Source organism: Halichoerus grypus, chromosome 5 (assembly GCF_964656455.1).
Source record: "Halichoerus grypus chromosome 5, mHalGry1.hap1.1, whole genome shotgun sequence".
Lineage (NCBI taxonomy): Eukaryota > Metazoa > Chordata > Mammalia > Carnivora > Phocidae > Halichoerus > Halichoerus grypus.
The window spans coordinates 166,237,549-166,254,651 of record NC_135716.1 but is presented as its reverse complement, the minus strand read 5'-3'; the positions used below and the strand labels follow the sequence as shown (position 1 = coordinate 166,254,651).

At 43.6% G+C, this 17,103-nt stretch overlaps 2 non-coding genes across 2 annotated transcripts; both read left to right on the top strand.

The window, feature by feature from the left end:
* Positions 1-168: 168 nt before the first annotated feature.
* On the top strand, positions 169-302 carry LOC118555358 (U11 spliceosomal RNA). Its single transcript, XR_004926940.1, has one exon. It is a non-coding gene; the product is annotated as a U11 spliceosomal RNA (small nuclear RNA).
* Positions 303-10,680: 10,378 nt separating this feature from the next.
* Positions 10,681-10,753, top strand: TRNAK-CUU (transfer RNA lysine (anticodon CUU)). The gene has a single exon. It is a non-coding gene; the product is annotated as a tRNA-Lys (tRNA).
* Positions 10,754-17,103: the final 6,350 nt, after the last annotated feature.

Sequence of the window (17,103 nt, the reverse complement as noted above, 5' to 3'; positions counted from 1 at the left end):
GACAAATCATAAAGTCTTCTTGTGAATATTGCTCTACGGCTCAGCATGTCTTGAAGTTCCCCCTTCAACCTGAGGAGTAAGGATAAGAAATTGCTTCCAGTTTGTTTTCACCTTTACCGAAAAAGGGATTCGCCAGCACTGCCTCACTGTTTTCGTGTCTAAGCAGGCAAAAAGGGCTTCTGTCGTGAGTGGCACACGTAGGGCAGCTCCATTGCTCTTCGTGCGGAATCGACATCAAGAGATTTCGGAAGCATAATTTTTTGGTACTTGGGCAGCTGGTGATCGTTGGTCCCGGCGCCCCCGTTTTTAGTAATGAAAAAAGTAGTGTTTTTTTTTTATTCCTTGATTTTCTGGTTTATTATTGGGTTTTTCTTTCTCTGGTAAGCAGACGAGGTTTGAGGTTTAGTTATTAGGTGTACCGAGTGTAGATGGGGTTTAGTTAAGCAGTTTGATGTTTCATTAGTAAACTGAGTGTAAGTTATTTTACTTAGGAGGTCTTGACAATGAAATGGCTAGGTAAGATAAGTCAACTATTTATAAGAAGCGCCACAAAAAAACCCCACAAAGTGGTGGGTACAAACTGGTTTTTCACAATCGAGCCAGGTGATTGCTGACATAGAAAGAGAAGCTATTTTTCCATTTCCATTTCACAGGTGTAAGGAAAGTAAGTTATACGTTTACGCAAGTGCACTCTGAATTATGCCCCCAGTGGGAATATCGGGACTCCTCGTAGGTGTCCTCTTGCAGGGGTGATTGAATCACCATGCATAACTTTGATCTTGTAAAAATTCTTCCCCTTTAACCAGGCGTATATATCCCTTTCTTTTTTTTTTCTTAAGACTTTATTCATTTGAGGGGCGCCTGGGTGGCTCAGTCGTTAAGCGTCTGCCTTCGGCTCAGGTCATGATCCCAGGGTCCTGGAATCGAGCCCCACGTCAGGCTCCCTGCTCGGCGGGAAGCCTGCTTCTCCCTCTCCCACTCCCCCTGCTTGTGTTCCCTCTCTCGCTGTATCTCTCTCTGTCAAATAAATAAAATCTTAAAAAAAAAAAAAGACTGTATTCATTTGAGAGAGAGAGCACGAGTGAGGAGAGAAGGAGAAGCAGACTCCCTACTGAGCAGGGAGTACCACGTGGGGCTTGATCCCAGCCAGGACCTGGAGAGATCATGACCTGAACTGAAGGCAGTCGCTCAACCATCTGAGCCTCCCAGGCGCCCTATATATCCCTTTCTAAAGCTGTGTTAATGTTCTTTCTATAGCCTTTGTCCACTCATGGTACTGGATATGTATTTTCTCTTCCATATGATTTTTTTTTCAAGTAAGCTCTATGCCCAAGGTGGGTCTTGAACTTATGACCCAAGATCAAGAGTTGCATGCTCCACTGACTGAGCCAGCCAGGCACCCCTCCCTGATGATTTTCTTAATACCATTTTCTTTTTTCTAGTTTATTTTTATTTTTTAAAATATTTTATTTATTTGTTTGACAGAGAGACACAGCGAGAGAGGGAACACAAGCAGGGGGAGCGGGAGAGGGAGAAGCAGGCTTCCCACTGAGCAGGGAAAATCAGACTTACCTTTAATATTGTAATTATTTTAAAAAGCATAATGAGCTATTTCATTATTGTGTAATTTTATTACTTGCATAATTGAAAATATTTTCAGGACCCTGGGATCATGACCTGAGCCGAAGGCAGACGTTTAACGACTGAGCCACCCAGGCGCCCTCTTTTTTCTAGTTTAACTTATTATTATAAGACTGTATATAATATGTATATTTTATATATTTTATATACATATTATATATATATAATGTATATAATACACATAATACAAAAAATATATGTTAATCAACTATTTATGTTATCAGGCTTCTAGTCAACAGAAGGTAGCTTTGGGGGAGTCAAAAGCTATACTCAATGGGGAGTTATACTTGGATTTTTTTAAGACTTATTTATTTAAATCTTTATTTTTTAAAGATTTTATTTATTTGAGAGAGATCGAGAGCACGAGTGAGGGGAGGAGCAGAGGGAGAGGAAAAAGCAGAAGCAGACTCCTTGCTGAGCAGGGAGCCGGTCACAGGGCTCCATCCTGGGACCCTGGGATCATGACCTGAGCTGAAGTCAGATGCTTAACCAACGGAGCCACCCAGGTGCCTGAGACTTATTTATTTTAGAGAGAGAGAGGGAGTGGATGTGAGCGAGAGCAGGATGAGGGGCAGAGGGGGAGGGAGAGGGATAAGCAGACTGCACTGAGCCTGGAGCCCAACTGGGGCTTGAAGTGGGGCTCTATCCCACAACCCCAAGCCCATGACCTAAGCCGAAATCAAGTGTCTGATGCTCAACCAACTGAGCCACCCAGGCGCCCCTATAATGGTATTTTTTACAGCAGGGGGAGTGTGTGTGGTGTGTGTGGGGGGGTGAGGGTTGGCACCTCTAACCTCTGCATTGTTCAAGGGTCAAGTGTAGTAGTGATAGACCCAGTGCCTGACTTCACAAGGCTTAGTGAGGGGAGAGAATAGCAAACTGAGTACTATGCTGAATTTGGCTGGGAGGGGGAGATCTGGAAAGTTTTCCTAAAGCAAAGACTTTGAAGCTGAAACCTGAAGAAGAAATAGAAGACCACCAAAGTCGTAGGAGGAAGGGCTGTTAAGTAGAGGCAAAGCCTTGAGGGTGGAGTCAATGGGCTGCAATCCCAGAGCTGAAAGACCAGAATGGCCAGAAGGAAACCAGCCAGGTGGCAGCACACAGGAAAGCCTGAAGAGACCACTGAGGCCTGGTCTCACGGGCCTATGGAAGTTCCTTGCAGTATTTTTTATAAAGCATAAGAAATGAAGAGTTACCTATACCATGTCTCAGCCAACTTTTTATTTTATTTTTATTTTTATTTTTTAAGATTTTATTTATTTGACAGAGAGAGGCACAGCGAGAGAGGGAACACAAGCAGGGGGAGTGGGAGAGGGAGAAGCAGGCTTCCCGCCGAGCAGGGAGCCCAATGTGGGACTCGGTCCCAGAATCATGGGATCATGACCTGAGCCGAAGGCAGACGCTTAACGACTGAGCCACCCAGGCGCCCCTCAGCCAACTTTTTCTGTAAAGAGGCCAGATGGTGCGTATTTTAGGTTTTTGTGGTCATACGGTCTCTGCTAACCACTCAACTCTGCTGTTGCAAAGCAGTAACAGACAATATATAAACAAGAGAGTGTAGCAGTGTTCCAATAAAGTTTTACTCATAGACACTGAAATTTGAATTTCATACAACTTTCACATGTCATGAAATAGTATTATTTTGATTTTTTTTTTTTTTTAACCCTGCCAGCCATTTAAAAATGTGAAAACCATTCTTAGACTCCCAGGCCACAGCTGGGGAGCTGTAGTTAACTGGCCCTTGGCCTACATGTTCAAGAACAGCAGTCAAACCAACTAAGGGATAGCCGCAAATGGAATACCATGTACTCATTACAATGTTGCACAGAAGGGCACCTGGCTGGCTTAGTCAGTAGAGCCTATGTCCCTTCATCTCGGGGCTGTGAGTTCAAACCCCACGTTGGGCACAGAGCTTAATTAAAAATAATAATAATAATAGGGCGCCTGGGTGGCTCAGATGGTTAAGCATCTGCCTTCGGCTCAGGTCATGATCCCAGGGTGCTGGGATCAAGCCTCACATCAGGCTTCTGGCTCAGCGGGAGGCCTGCTTCTCCCTCTCCCTCTGCCTCTCCCCCTGCTCATGCTCTCTCTCTCTCTGTATCTCTGTGTCTCAAATGAATAAATAAAATCTTTAAAAAATAATAATAATAATAAATAAAAATAAAATGTTGTGGGATGCCTGGGTAGCTTAGTCCGTTAAGTGTCTGCCTTCCGCTCAGGTCATGATCTTAGGGTCCTGGGATCAAGCCCTGCATTGAGCTCCCTGCTCAGCGGGGAGTCTGTTTCTCCTTCTCCCTCTGCCCTTCCCCCTGTTCGTGCTCAGGCTCTCTCTCTCTCAAATAAATAAAAATAAAATCTTTAAAAAAAAATGTTGCATAAGAACATTTATGATAATGGTTCACCTCTATGGAGCACTAATCAAGTGCCGGGCCCTATATTAAGGACTTCGTATGCATTAGCTCCTGTTCCTCATAACATAAACCAGTGAGGTAGGTAGTATTATTTTGCTCATTTTACAGATTAGAAAACAGAAACTCCAAGAGGCCCAGATCACATAGCTAGAAAGTAGCAGAGGCAAGAGGTGAGCTCAGGTCTTCTTTCTTTCTTTTTTTCTTTTTGAGTTCAGGTCTTCTGACAGGAATCAGGTGCTTTGCACAGAATGGTCCAGGAGAATGTCAACTATAGCAGAATCTGTTAGGAAAGATTTATTGGGAAAGTGAAGCTTTTTTTTTTTCTCCTTTTGTTTACCCAAATTTCCCTATTTCCTTTTTCTTTTTTATGTTTTATTTATTTAAGTAATCTCTATACCCATCATGGGGCTCGAACTCATGACCCCGAGATCAAGAGTCCTACACTCTTCTGACTGAGCCAGCCTGGCGCCCTCATGTTTTCCTATTTCCTATGAAAGTACAGAGCACATGAAAAGGTTAGAGAAATAATGGAGACACACAGTCACTGGAATATAACTGACGACAAAATCAGACCACAAAGTAGCCAGTCCCAGAAAACCACATATTATATGATTCCTTTTATACAAAATGTCCAGAAAAGGCAAATATAGGAGACAGAAAGCAGATTAGGGGCTGTCTGTGGAGTGGGAGCAGGGATTGACTACTAATGGGCATGAGGGATTTTCTGGGGGTAATAGGAAATGTCCTAAAACTACATTATGATCAGAGGTGTCCACCTCTATAAATTTACTAAAAATCATTTGAATTGTACATTTAAAATGGATGAGTCTTGTGGTATGTAAATTATACTTGAAAAAGGGTGTTAAAAAAAATTCAAGGGCTGGAAGGAGAGTATACCCAGCTAGGAGCCTGAGAATCTGTAATCAGTTTATGGAATAATAATGTAGAAATTTGACCTTAGTGGATTTCCTGCATGCTGAGTTTCTGTCAGCTGATTATGACACTCCGCACGCCACCCGCCCCCCCGCTCCCCCGGAATTAAAGACCCTTCCGTGGCGCCTAACTAGTTTGGTTTAACATCCTGTTACTTTCCATGACTCACCACCCTCTTTGTTCTCAGGGCTCCAGCCATACTGGTCTTCTCTGTGTATCTCTCAAGCCACTACTCTCTAGAAAGTTTTTTCTTCTAGCTGGAAATGCTCTTTCTCAACAGGTCCTCCCTCTCCCTCCCTTTCCCATCATGGCTAACTCCTCCCTTACTCTTCTGTATCTTAGCTCAAACGTCACTTCCTCAGCGAGGCCTTCCTTGATTCCCCACCCCTTACTAGGTTAGCTCCCCCACACTCTGTTACTCTTTCATGGCACTACGTACTTCTCAGCAGAACATTATCACAATTGTTGTTGTTGTTTTTTTTTAAGATTTTTTATTTATTTTTTGACAGAGAGAGAGACAGTGAGAGAGGGAACACAAGCAGGGGGAGTGGGAGAGGGAGAAGCAGGCTTCCCACGGAGCAGGGAGCCTGATGTGGGGCTCGATCCCAGGACCCTGCGATCATGACCTGAGCCGAAGGCAGACACTTAATGATTGAGCCACCCAGGTGCCTCTACATCATTGGTTTTTGATGTAGTGTTCCATGATTCATTGTTTGTACCACTTGCATTCTTGGGTCTGGTGTAGTACCTGGCACTTTAGTAGGCATTCAATATGTATTTATAGAGCTCTTCATAATCCATGAAGTACTTGTGAATATACAAGTATATTCACTGCTATTTATTAAGCACCTACTATGTCCTAGGATACAGGTGTATACAAGACAGTCTGCTCCTGTCCATTCTCCTAAGTAGGACAAGAACAGTCTTCCCATTTTACAGGTAGTCTAAGCCTACACCACGTGTAAGGAAGTCACAGAACCTTCTGTAACTAAAATGGAACTCCTTCTAATCAGGTCATAGTCTCCCAATAGGGTGGATTTACTCCAGGTGGGTAGGGGCAGGGAGATGGATTTTTTTTTAAGTTTTTATTTATTTATTTGAGAGAGAGAGTATGGGGAGCAGGGGGAGAAAGAGAGAGAATCTCAAACAGATTCCCCACTGAGCATGGAACCCAACTCAGGGTTCAATCCCATGACCCCAAGATAATGACCTGAGTGGAAACCAAGAGTCCCCCCATGGCTCCTTTCTTAAAACCAACCAAACCTGCGGGCACCTGGCTGGCTCAGTCAGTAGAATATGCCACTTTTAATCTCAAGGTCATGAGTTCAAGCCCCATGCTGGGTGTAGAGCTTACTTAAAAAAACAAAACAAAACAAAAAACCTGGGGGCGCCTGGGTGGCTCAGTCGTTAAGCGTCTGCCTTTGGCTCAGGTCATGATCCCAGGGTCCTGGGATCGAGCCCCACATCAGGCTCCCTGCTTGGCGGGAAGCCTGCTTCTCCCTCTCCCAGTCCCCCTGCTTGTATTCCCTTTCTCGCTGTGTCTCTCTCTGTCAAATAAATAAAATCTTTAAAAAACAAACCTGATCCTCTGACTCCCCTTGGTCCATATATGCAATGTTGGGATAAGTGACACTGATAAGAAACGATGGTCACACAAAAATTGTGTTTCTATACACTAACAATCCAAAAAGAAAATTAAGAAAACAATTCCATTTACAATAACATCAAAAGGAATAAAATACTTAGGAATAAATTTAACCAAGGAGGTAAAACTTAACCAAGGAGGAGTGTAACTTGTACACAAAAAACTACAAAACATTGCTGAAAGGAATTAAAGAAGACATAAATAAATGGAAAGATATACCATGTTCATAGACTGGAAGATTTAATATTATTGTTAAGATGTCAATACTAGCCAAACTGATCTATGGATTCAATGTAATCCCTATAAAAATCCTAACATTTTTTTGCAGAAATTGAAAAATCCATCTTAAAATTCAGATGGAATCTCAAAAGACCCCAAATAGCCAAAATACTCTCATAAAAGGACAAAGTTGGAAGACTACACTTCCTAATTTCGAAACTCCCTACAAAGCTACAGTAAGTAAAATAGCGTGGTATAGACATACATATAGATCAATGGAATAGAATAGAGAATAGAATAGAGAGTCCTAGTATCAAATCCTGGTATCAGATTTTTTATTTTATTTTATTTTATTTTTATTTTTTTTATTTTTTTTAAGATTTTATTTATTTATTTGACAGAGAGGGACACAGCGAGAGCAGGAACACAAGCCGGGGGAGTGGAAGAGGGAGAAGCAGGCCTCCCGCAGAGCAGGGAGCCCGATGTGGGACTCGATCCCAGGACCCTGGGATCATGACCCGAGCTGAAGGCAGACGCTTAACGACTGAGCCACCCAGGCGCCCCAGATTTTTTTTTTTAAAGATTTTATTTATTTATTTGACAGAGAGATAGAGAGAGAGAACAAGTATGCAGAGAGGCAGGCAGAGGGAGAGGGAGAAGCAGGCTCCCCGCTGAGCAGGGAGCCCGAAGCGGGGCTCGATCCCAGGACCCTGGGATCATGACCCGAGCTGAAGGCAGCCGCTTAACCGACTGAGCCACCCAGGCGCCCCCAGATTATTTTTTTTCAAATGATTTTTGGTAAGAGTGACAAGGCCATTTTCCATTCGGTAGGGGAAAAACAGTCTTTCAGCAAATGGTGCTGGGAAAAATGGATATTCATATGCAATAGAATGAATTTGAACTCTCTTTTTTTTTAAGATTTTATGTATTTATTTGACAGAGAGAGACACAGCGAGAGAGGGAACACAAGCAGGGGGAGTGGGAGAGGGAAAAGCAGGCTTCCTGCGAAGCAGGGAGCCCGATGTGGGGCTCGATCCCAGGACCCTGGGATCATGACCTGAGCCGAAAGCAGACACGTAATGACTGAACCACCCAGGCGCCCCTGAATTTGAACTCTTATACCACATCCAAAAAATATCTCAAAATGTATCAAAAGTCTAAACGTAAGAGCTAAAGCTATAAAAAGCTCTAAGAAGAAAACGGGGAAATCGTCATGATATTGGATTCAGTAATGATTTCTTAAATATGATACCAAAGCAAGATAACAAAAAGAAAAAAAAATAAGTAAATTGGAATTCATCAAAATTTGAAACTTTTATGCATTGAAGGCCACTAACAAGACAGTGAAAAACAACCCACAGAATGGAAGAAAATATTTGCAAATTACATATCTGATAAGTGCTGCCATCCAGACCATACAAAGAACTCCTATAACTCAACAATAAAAAGCAAACTCAATTCAACAATGGGCAAAGGATTTAAATAGACATCTCTCTAAAGATCTACAAATGGCCAATAAGCGCATGAAAAGATGCTCCACATTAGTCATTAGGGAAATGCAAATCAAAATCACAGTGAGCTACCATTTCATACCTATCAGGATGGCTACTATTAAAAACAAACAAATGAACAAACAAAAAACGAATGTTGGCAGGGCACCTGTGTGGCTCCGAAGAGTGTGCAACTCTCGATCTCAGGGTTGTGAGTTCAAGCCCCATGTTGGGTGTAGAGATTACTTAAATAAACAAACTTTTAAAATGTGTTGGCAAGGAATGTGGAGAAATTGGAATTTTTGTGCACTGTTGGTGGGAATGTAAAATGGTACAGCAGCTGTGGAAAACAGTATGGCGATTCTGCACAAAACTGAAAATAGAATTGTCATGTGATCGAGCAATTCCTCTTCTGGGTATATACCCCAAAGAATTGAAAGCAGAGTCTCAAAGATATATTTGTGTGGGGTTTTTGTTGTTGTTGTTGTTGTTTAAAGGCTTTATTTATTTATTATTTATTTATTTGTGAGTAAAACGATAGTTTCTTTTTTTTTTTTAAGAATTTTTATTTATTTATTTGACAGAGAGAGAGCACAAGCAGGTGGAGTAGCAGGTAGAGGGAGAGGGAGAAGGAGGCTCCCCAGTGAGCAAGGAGCCAGATGTGGGGCTCGATCCCAGGACCTTGGGAACACAACCTGAGCTGAAGGCGCCCCAAAATGATAGTTTCTTAAGTGAAGATACAGAAAAAGCTCTCAAGAGTGAGAGAAGTCCCGACAGGGTTGCCTTATTTATTTATTTGAGAGAGAGGGAGGGCGAGAGAGAGCACGAGTAGAGCAGAGGGAGAGGGAGAAACAGGCTCCCTGCTGAGCAGGGAGCCCAATGTGGGGCTCGATCCCAGGATCCCAAGATCATGACCTGAATGGAAGGCAGACGCTTAACTGACTGAGCCACCCGGGCGCTCCTCAAAGATATATTTGTACACCCATATTCATGGCAGCATTATTCACAATAGCCGAAAGGTGGAAACAATCCAAATGTCCATCAAAGGATAAATGGATAAACAAAATCAATAAATATGCACACAATGGAATACTATTTGGCCGTTAAAAGGAATGAATTACCAGCTACAACATGGATGAACCTTGAAGACATTATGCTAAGTGAAATAAACCGGACTCACATGGACAAATATCATGTGATTCCACTTACTGGAGGTAGTTTTTGTGTGTGTGTGTCATTTTTTAAAAAATGTTGTTATTTTTTAAAAATTTTTTGTTGTTATGTTAATCACCATACATTACATCATTAGTTTTTGATGTAGTGTTCCATGATTCATTGTTTGTGCATAACACCCAGTGCTCCATGCAGAACGTGCCCTCTTTAATACCCATCACCAGGCTAACCCATCCTCCCACCCCTCTAGAACCTTCAGTTTGTTTTTCAGAGTCCATCGTCTCTCATGGTTCGTCTCCTCTTCCAATTTCCCTCCCTTCATTCTTCCCCTCCTGCTATCTTCTTCTTTTTTTTTTTTCTTAACATATAATGTATTATTTGTTTCAGAGGTACAGATCTGTGATTCAACAGTCTTGCACAATTCACAGCGCTCACCATAGCACATACCCTCCCCAGTGTCTATCACCCAGCCACCCCATCCCTCCCACCCCAATCCCCACTCCAGCAACCCTCAGTTTGTTTCCTGAGATTAAGAGTTCCTCATATCAGTGAGGTCATATGATACATGTCTTTCTCTGATTGACTTATTTTGCTCAGCATAACACCCTCCAGTTCAATCCACATTGTTGCAAATGGCAAGATCTCATTATTTTTGATGGCTCCATAATATTCCATTGTATATATATACCACATCTTCTTTACCCATTCATCTGTTGATGGACATCTTGGCTCTTTCCACAGTTTGGCTATTGTGGACATTGCTGCTATAAACATTGGGGTGCACGCACCCCTTCGGGTCCCTACGTTTGTATCTTTGGGGTAAATATACTGGAGGTACTTTTAATGGTCAAATTCACAGAGACAGAAAGTTGGAGAATGGTTACCAGGGGCTGCAGTGGGGGTGGGGTATGAGAAGTTATTGTTTAATGGGCACAGAATTTCAGCTGAGGAGGATGAGGACGTTCTGGAGATGGACGGTGGTGATGGCTACACAACAGTGTGAATGTACTTAATGCTACTGAAGTGTACACTTAGAAATGGTTAAATGGTTAAAATGCTAAATTTTAAAAATTAAAAATGAATAAATTAAAATTAAAAATTTAAGGAAAAGAAAAGATGGTGAAGAGCAAGGTTTTGGATGTACCTAAGATATCTCCAGCACCAGGGTGCCTGGCTGGCTCAGTTGGTAGAGCGTGTGACTCTTGATCTTGGGGTTGTAGGTTCAAGCCCTACGCTGGGTGTAGACGTTACTTAAAAATAAAATCTTAAGTAGGGAAAAATAAGAAAAAGAAAACAATGAAATTTAAAGCTTAAAACCATTTGTATAAGCTAAACAGAGAAAATGATATATATTTATACACATACATACACCTATTCATATATACATACATACATATCAGGATGTCCATATATCCCAGTAAATATAAGAAAAGTACACTGGAAGCACACTTATAAATACAATAAAGGATAGATCTATGAGAGGGATGGTGTTAGGGTTTGTTTGAAATATAAAAATAAGCCTAAATAAGGCTTTCCAAAGACTGATGTTGATATTGTACCATTTGCTGTGATCAAGAAAATGCTATTTGTTTGAGACATAAAAAAAAAACACATAAATGAAATAAAAAGACTAATTATGAAAAAAATAAAATAAAATCTCTAAAAAAAGTGTCTCCAGCACAGGCTGGAAGCCGATCACAGCTCAGGGACTTACTCTAGTCGGCAAAACAGCGTGTAAGCCAAGTGCCTGGTATACAGCCTGTGCTTGGAAATGTAGCTGCTGATGGTCCTCATAACAGATAAGGAGACTGAGGCCCAGGGAGGTCCTGTAGCCAATGGAGGCAACTGACTGGGCTCCAAGTTCTGTTAGGCAGGTGGGTGGTGCCAGTTGGAGTATTAATAGTAATACCAGCTGGTATTTCTTGAGTGCTTAATACATTCCAGACATTATTCTTAGTCTTTTTGATCTAATTTACTCTTCATAACCCCTCTGTGATTGAGGTACCATTACCATCGCCCTTTTACAGATGAGGAAACTGAGGCCGAGACAGAGACTGATCCAAGTTCAAGGAACCAGCACAACTTGAATCTTGTCCTCTTTGTCTCCAAAACCAGAAATCCAGCCTTTTGGTTTGCTCTTAGTGGCGGACAGTGGGTGTAGGTGGGTGTGAGGTGGTGGAGTAAGTGATTCATTTGACTGAATCTAGGTTCAACCCAGATTTTTCTTTCTTTCTTTTTTTTTTTTTTTTTCCACCCACTGGCAGAACTTCCTCCTTATCTCTCTCTGCTTCTTTTCCTGATTCACTCCCCATCTGTTAGTGGGCTCCGGCTTCTGAGAATGTGATGCAGAGGGTAGGGTAGGCTGTGGGGGTGGAGAGGTAGACACAAAAGTGTAGGCAGTCCTTAATATTTTTTGAGAGCTCTCTATGTACCAGGCAATGTTCTGGAGGTTGAATACAATAGACCTTGTCCCTACTCTCAAGGGGATTTCATTACAGGGTATATATGCATGTGAGTGGCAGGTTAGGGCTAGAGAGGGGGATGGAGCAGAAAGGGAAGTGGGGGAGGGGGAGGGAAGTGGATACAGACCAGGAAGATGTGGCCAGTGGCAGGAAGGGCTATAAAGGAGATGTGAGAGAGAGTGCCTGGAGAGCAAGGCAACTAGAGACAGTGAGAACAGGGCAGGCCTGGATCAGGAGCTGAGGTGAGACCTGGAGCATGGAAAGGAGCCAGCTGAAGATGTGGGAGAAGAACATTACAGGAGGGACGCCTGGGTGGCTCAGTCGGTTGAGCGTCTGCCTTTGGCTCGGGTCATGATCCCAGGGTCCTGGGATCGAGCCCCACGTCGGGCTCCCTGCTCGGCAGGGAGTCTGCTTCTCCCTCTCCCTCTGCTGCTCCCCCTGCTTGTGCTCTTTCTCTCATTGTTTCCCTCTCTCTCAAATAAATAAATAAAATCTTTAAAAAAAAAAAAAAAAAGAACATTACAGGATCCTGTGGGGAAACAGCACAGGCAAAGGTCATGAAATCCATGTGTTGGAGGAACTTGGAGAAGGCCAGGGAGGCTGGAGCAGGGTCACAGAAAAGGAGTCAGGAGGAGATCCCAGTGCCAGCTCATGCAAAGTCTTGTAGACCATGATGAGGAGTTCAAGGTTAATTCTAAGGGGAAGAGAGGCCATTGGAGGAGGTAACAGTGGAGCCTGGGAGGCAGCATGGCAGAAAGTGAGGAGACCGATCAGGAGGTTCTGGCTGTAAGGCAGCAGAGGCGGGTGATGGTGGTGTGGACCAGGTGGGATTCAGAGAGGAGGCAGTATTAGAGGGGTCTTTGGGAGGTGACTGAGTGAAGGAGCTACCAATCTCTGAGGTGGAGGAGGTAAGAGGTGGGAGAAGGGGGGATCTAAGGTGAGGTGGAGATAGAAATCATGAATTCGGTGTGGACATACTGACTTTGCAGAATCAGTGGCTGGTCAGGCAGCTGAAGACACTGTTCCAGGCTGGAAGTAGGTGTGTGGGGTCAAGCCCCACATCAGGCTCCCTGCTCAGTGGAGAGTCTGCTTCTTGATCTCTCTCTGCCTCTCTCCCTGCCCATGCTCTCTCACTCACTCTCTCTCAAATAAATAAAGTCTTTAAAAAAATCCAGAGATATCAAATAAAACTCAGGATTTCCACTTCCTCTTCCAAACTGGATGTTCTAGCCACAGTGGGCCCACATTCTGGTTCCATGGCAGACTGGTAGAGGAGCTGCGGCCCCTCCAAATAAGGCACAAACTCTCCAGCTGGTCTAACCCCAGTAGGTCTGCTCAATGCCTGGTTCTGGTGGCACTGATTTCAACCTCTGACATGGGTAGGAGGTGATACCGTAGAAAGGGAAAAAGTTGGGGCGCCTGGGTGGCTCAGTTGGTTAAGCGGCTGCCTTCGGCTCAGGTCATGATCCCAGGGCCCTGGGATCGAGCCCCACATCGGGTTCCCTGCTCGGCGGAGAGCCTGCTTCTCCCTCTCCCTCTGTCTGCTGCTCTGCCTACTTGTGCTCTCTCTATCCCTGTTAAATAAATAAATAAAAATCTTTAAAAAAAAAAAAAAAAAAAAGAAAGGGAAAAAGTTGTCCTGGGACAGAGCCTGGACTTTGGATGGGCCCATTAGAAGTGGCAGTTCAGCTGCTTCTCAGCCTTGCAACCCAGAGTGTGCCACTTAATTTCACTGAGCCTGTCTTGCCTTTTCTGGAAAATGAGGATAACACTCCTTATCTGGAATTTCATCTATAGGAAATCTCCTAACACAGTGGCAGACACAGAGAAGGGTCTCAAGCAGTTTGTTTCTTTCCCTTTCAATCCGATCAACAGCTAGTCTCAGGAAATCAGAATGATTAGGCCATAGCACAGGTTGAAGTAAAGAGTCCAGATTCTGGCTCTACCACTTGCCAACTATGCAACCTCAGTTTTCCTATCTGTAGGATGGGGACACTACTCATATCAACCTAGCAGGAATTAAATAAGTTAATATAAAGTATTTAAAATGGTATGGCACTGAGTAAGGATTAGATTGGCTTTTACACCTGGTTGGCCATTAGAGTCTTCTAGGGACATTTTTTTTTTTTTTTAAAGATTTATTTATTTTAGAGAGAGAGTGAGAGCACTAGCGGGATGGGGAAAGGGAGAGAGAGAGAGAATCTGAAGCAGACTCTGCAGTGAGTGCAGAGCCTGAGGCAGGGCTGGATGCAGGGCTCAATCCCATGACCCTGAGATCAAGACCTGAGCCGAAACTAAGCTTGATGTTTAACTGACTGCATGACCCAGGCACCCCTTCTAGGGACATTTTAGAAAATATTCATGTCTGGGCTCTATCCTCAGAGATCTTGTCTGAATTCATTTGGGGTGGGGCCCTGGTATGGGTATTTTATAAAATCTCAAGTAATTCTTTTTCTTTTTCTTTTTTTTTAAGATTTTGTTTATTTATTTGACAGAGAGAGACACAGCGAGACAGGGAACACAAGCAGGGGGAGTGGGAGAGGGAGAAGCAGGCTCTCCGCTGAGCAGGGAGCCCGATGGCGGGGCTTGATCCCAGAACCCTGGGATCATGACCCGAGCCGAAGGCCGACGCTTAATGACTGAGCCACCCAGGCACCCCAAATCTCAAGTAATTCTATGTACAGCCAGGAATAGGAGCTCTACAGTAGAGGGAAAATTAAGAACATGGGCTCTGGAGCACAATTGCCTATGTTCAAATCCAGCTGAGCCAATAAACAGATGTATGAATGTGGGCAAGTTCTTAACCTCACGTTATTTTTTTTTTTTAAGATTTTATTTATTTACTGAGAGAGAAAGAGAAGGAGGGAGAGAACAGAGGGACAATGAGAGGGAGAAGCAGACTCCCCACTGAGCAGAGAGCCAATGTGTGACTCGATCCCAGGACCCCGGGATCGCGACCCGAGCCGAAGGCAGACGCTAAACGGCTGAGCCACCCAGGCGCCCCTTTTTATTTTTTTTAAAGATTTTATTTATTTACTTGAGAGAGAGAGAGAGAGAGGGAGAGAACAGAGGGAGAATGAGATGGAGAATAACCTCTCATGTTAAAGTGGTCAGTAAAAGGACCTGGGAGGTTGTATAGATCTCAAATGGTTAGCGCAGTCTGTGGCAGCTAGCAGGCCCATCAGCGCCCCTCAGTTCCCCTATTTCTTTTGTTTTACTTTTATTTTTTTAAATTTAAATTTAATTAATTAACATATAGAGTATTATTAGTTTCAGAGGTAGAGTTTAGTGATTCATCAGTTGCATATAACACCCAGTGCTCATTGCATCAAGTGCCCTCCTTAATGCCCATCACCCAGTTACCCCATCACTCCACCTACCTCCCCATCCCCTGCTCTTTCCAAACTGCAGCCACTGCAGGGCTGCAACCAGCTCACACAGTCTCCCCAAGGGGGCCTGGATGCCTTGAACATCCCTTTCCTAACTCTGCTAGCTGCCCCCAAAGTTATTTTTGATCCTTCTATTGTTCAGCTTTTTTTATTCACCCACAATGAACAGAATTATCTCCCAAACAAAATTGTCTGCTCAAAAATCAGAGAGACCCCAAGGGGAGGGGAGGACAGAAGCTGACTGGCCATTCAAGTGTCTCTCATATTAAAGAATAAGAAGGAGAAGAGGGAGAAAGAGAAGAAAAATCCCTTTCAATGCTTAGGAAACAGTGTTTAGTGGGGGGAAAAAACTATAACACAGAATTGTACATTCAAGGTAATTCATCCAGGGTGCCTGGGTGGCTCAGTCGTTAAGCGTCTGCCTTCGGCTCAGGTCATGATCCCAGGGTCCTGGGATCGAGCCCCACATCGGGCTCCCTGCTCAGCAGGAAGCCTGCTTCTCCCTCTCCCACTCCCCCTGCTTGTGTTCCTGCTCTCGCTATCTCTCTCTCTGTCAAATAAATAAAATAAAAAATAAAAAAATCTTAAAAAAAAAGATAATTCATCCAGGTAAAGGAAAAAATGCATAGAAAAAATATCAAAAGGAAATATGCTATATGTTAAATAAAAGTTTTTTCCTCTGCTTTTTTTTTTTTAAGATTTTATTTATTTTTTGACAGAGAGAGAGACAGTGAGAGAGGGAACACAAGCAGGGGGAGTGGGAGAGGGAGAAGCAGGCTTCCCGCTGAGCAGGGAGCCCGATGTGGGACTCGATCCCAGGACCCTGGGATCATGACCTAAGCCGAAGGCAGACGCTTAACGACTGAGCCACCCAGGCGCCCATATTTTATTTTATTTTATTTTATTTATTTAAATATTTGTTTATTTAGTTTAGAGAGAGAGAGCAAGGGGCGTGGGGAGAGGGAGACATAGTCTTTTTTTTTTTTTTTTAATGTTTTATTTATTTATTCATGAGAGTCAGAGAGAGAGAGAGAGAGAGGCAGAGGCAGAGGGAGAAGCAGGCTCCCCGCCTAGCAGGGAGCCCAATGCGGGACTCGATCCCAGGAACCCGGGATCATGACCTGAGCCGAAGGCAGACGTTCAACCATCTGAGCCACCCAGGCGCCCTCTTTTTTTTTTTTTTTTTAAGATTTTATTTATTTATTTGACAGAGAGAGAGAGAGCATATGTATGGGGAGCGGCAGGCAGAGGGAGAGGGAGAAGCAAGCTCCCCGCCAAGCAAGGAGCCCAACACGGGGCTTGATCCCAGGACCCTGGGATCACGACCCAAGACAAAGGCAGAGGCTTAACCAACTGAGCCACCCAGGCGCCCCAGGAGATGTAGTCAGTCTCAAGCAGATTCCACACTGAGTGTGGAGTCTGACTCAGGGCTTGATCTCAGGACCCTGAGATCATATCCTGAGCTGAAACCAAGAGTTGTTTGCTTAACTGACTACACCACCAAGGCGCCCCTATAGAAAAAATATTTTTTTTAATATATGTATTTTTAAATTTTTTATTAACATATAATGTATTATTTGTTTCAGGGGTACAGGTCTGTGATGCATCAGTCTTACACAATTCACAGCACTCACCATAGCACATACCCTCCCCAATGTCCATCACCCAGCCACCCCATCCCTCCTACCCCCCTCCATTCCAGGAACCCTCAGTTTGTTTCCTGAGATAAGAGTCTCTTAT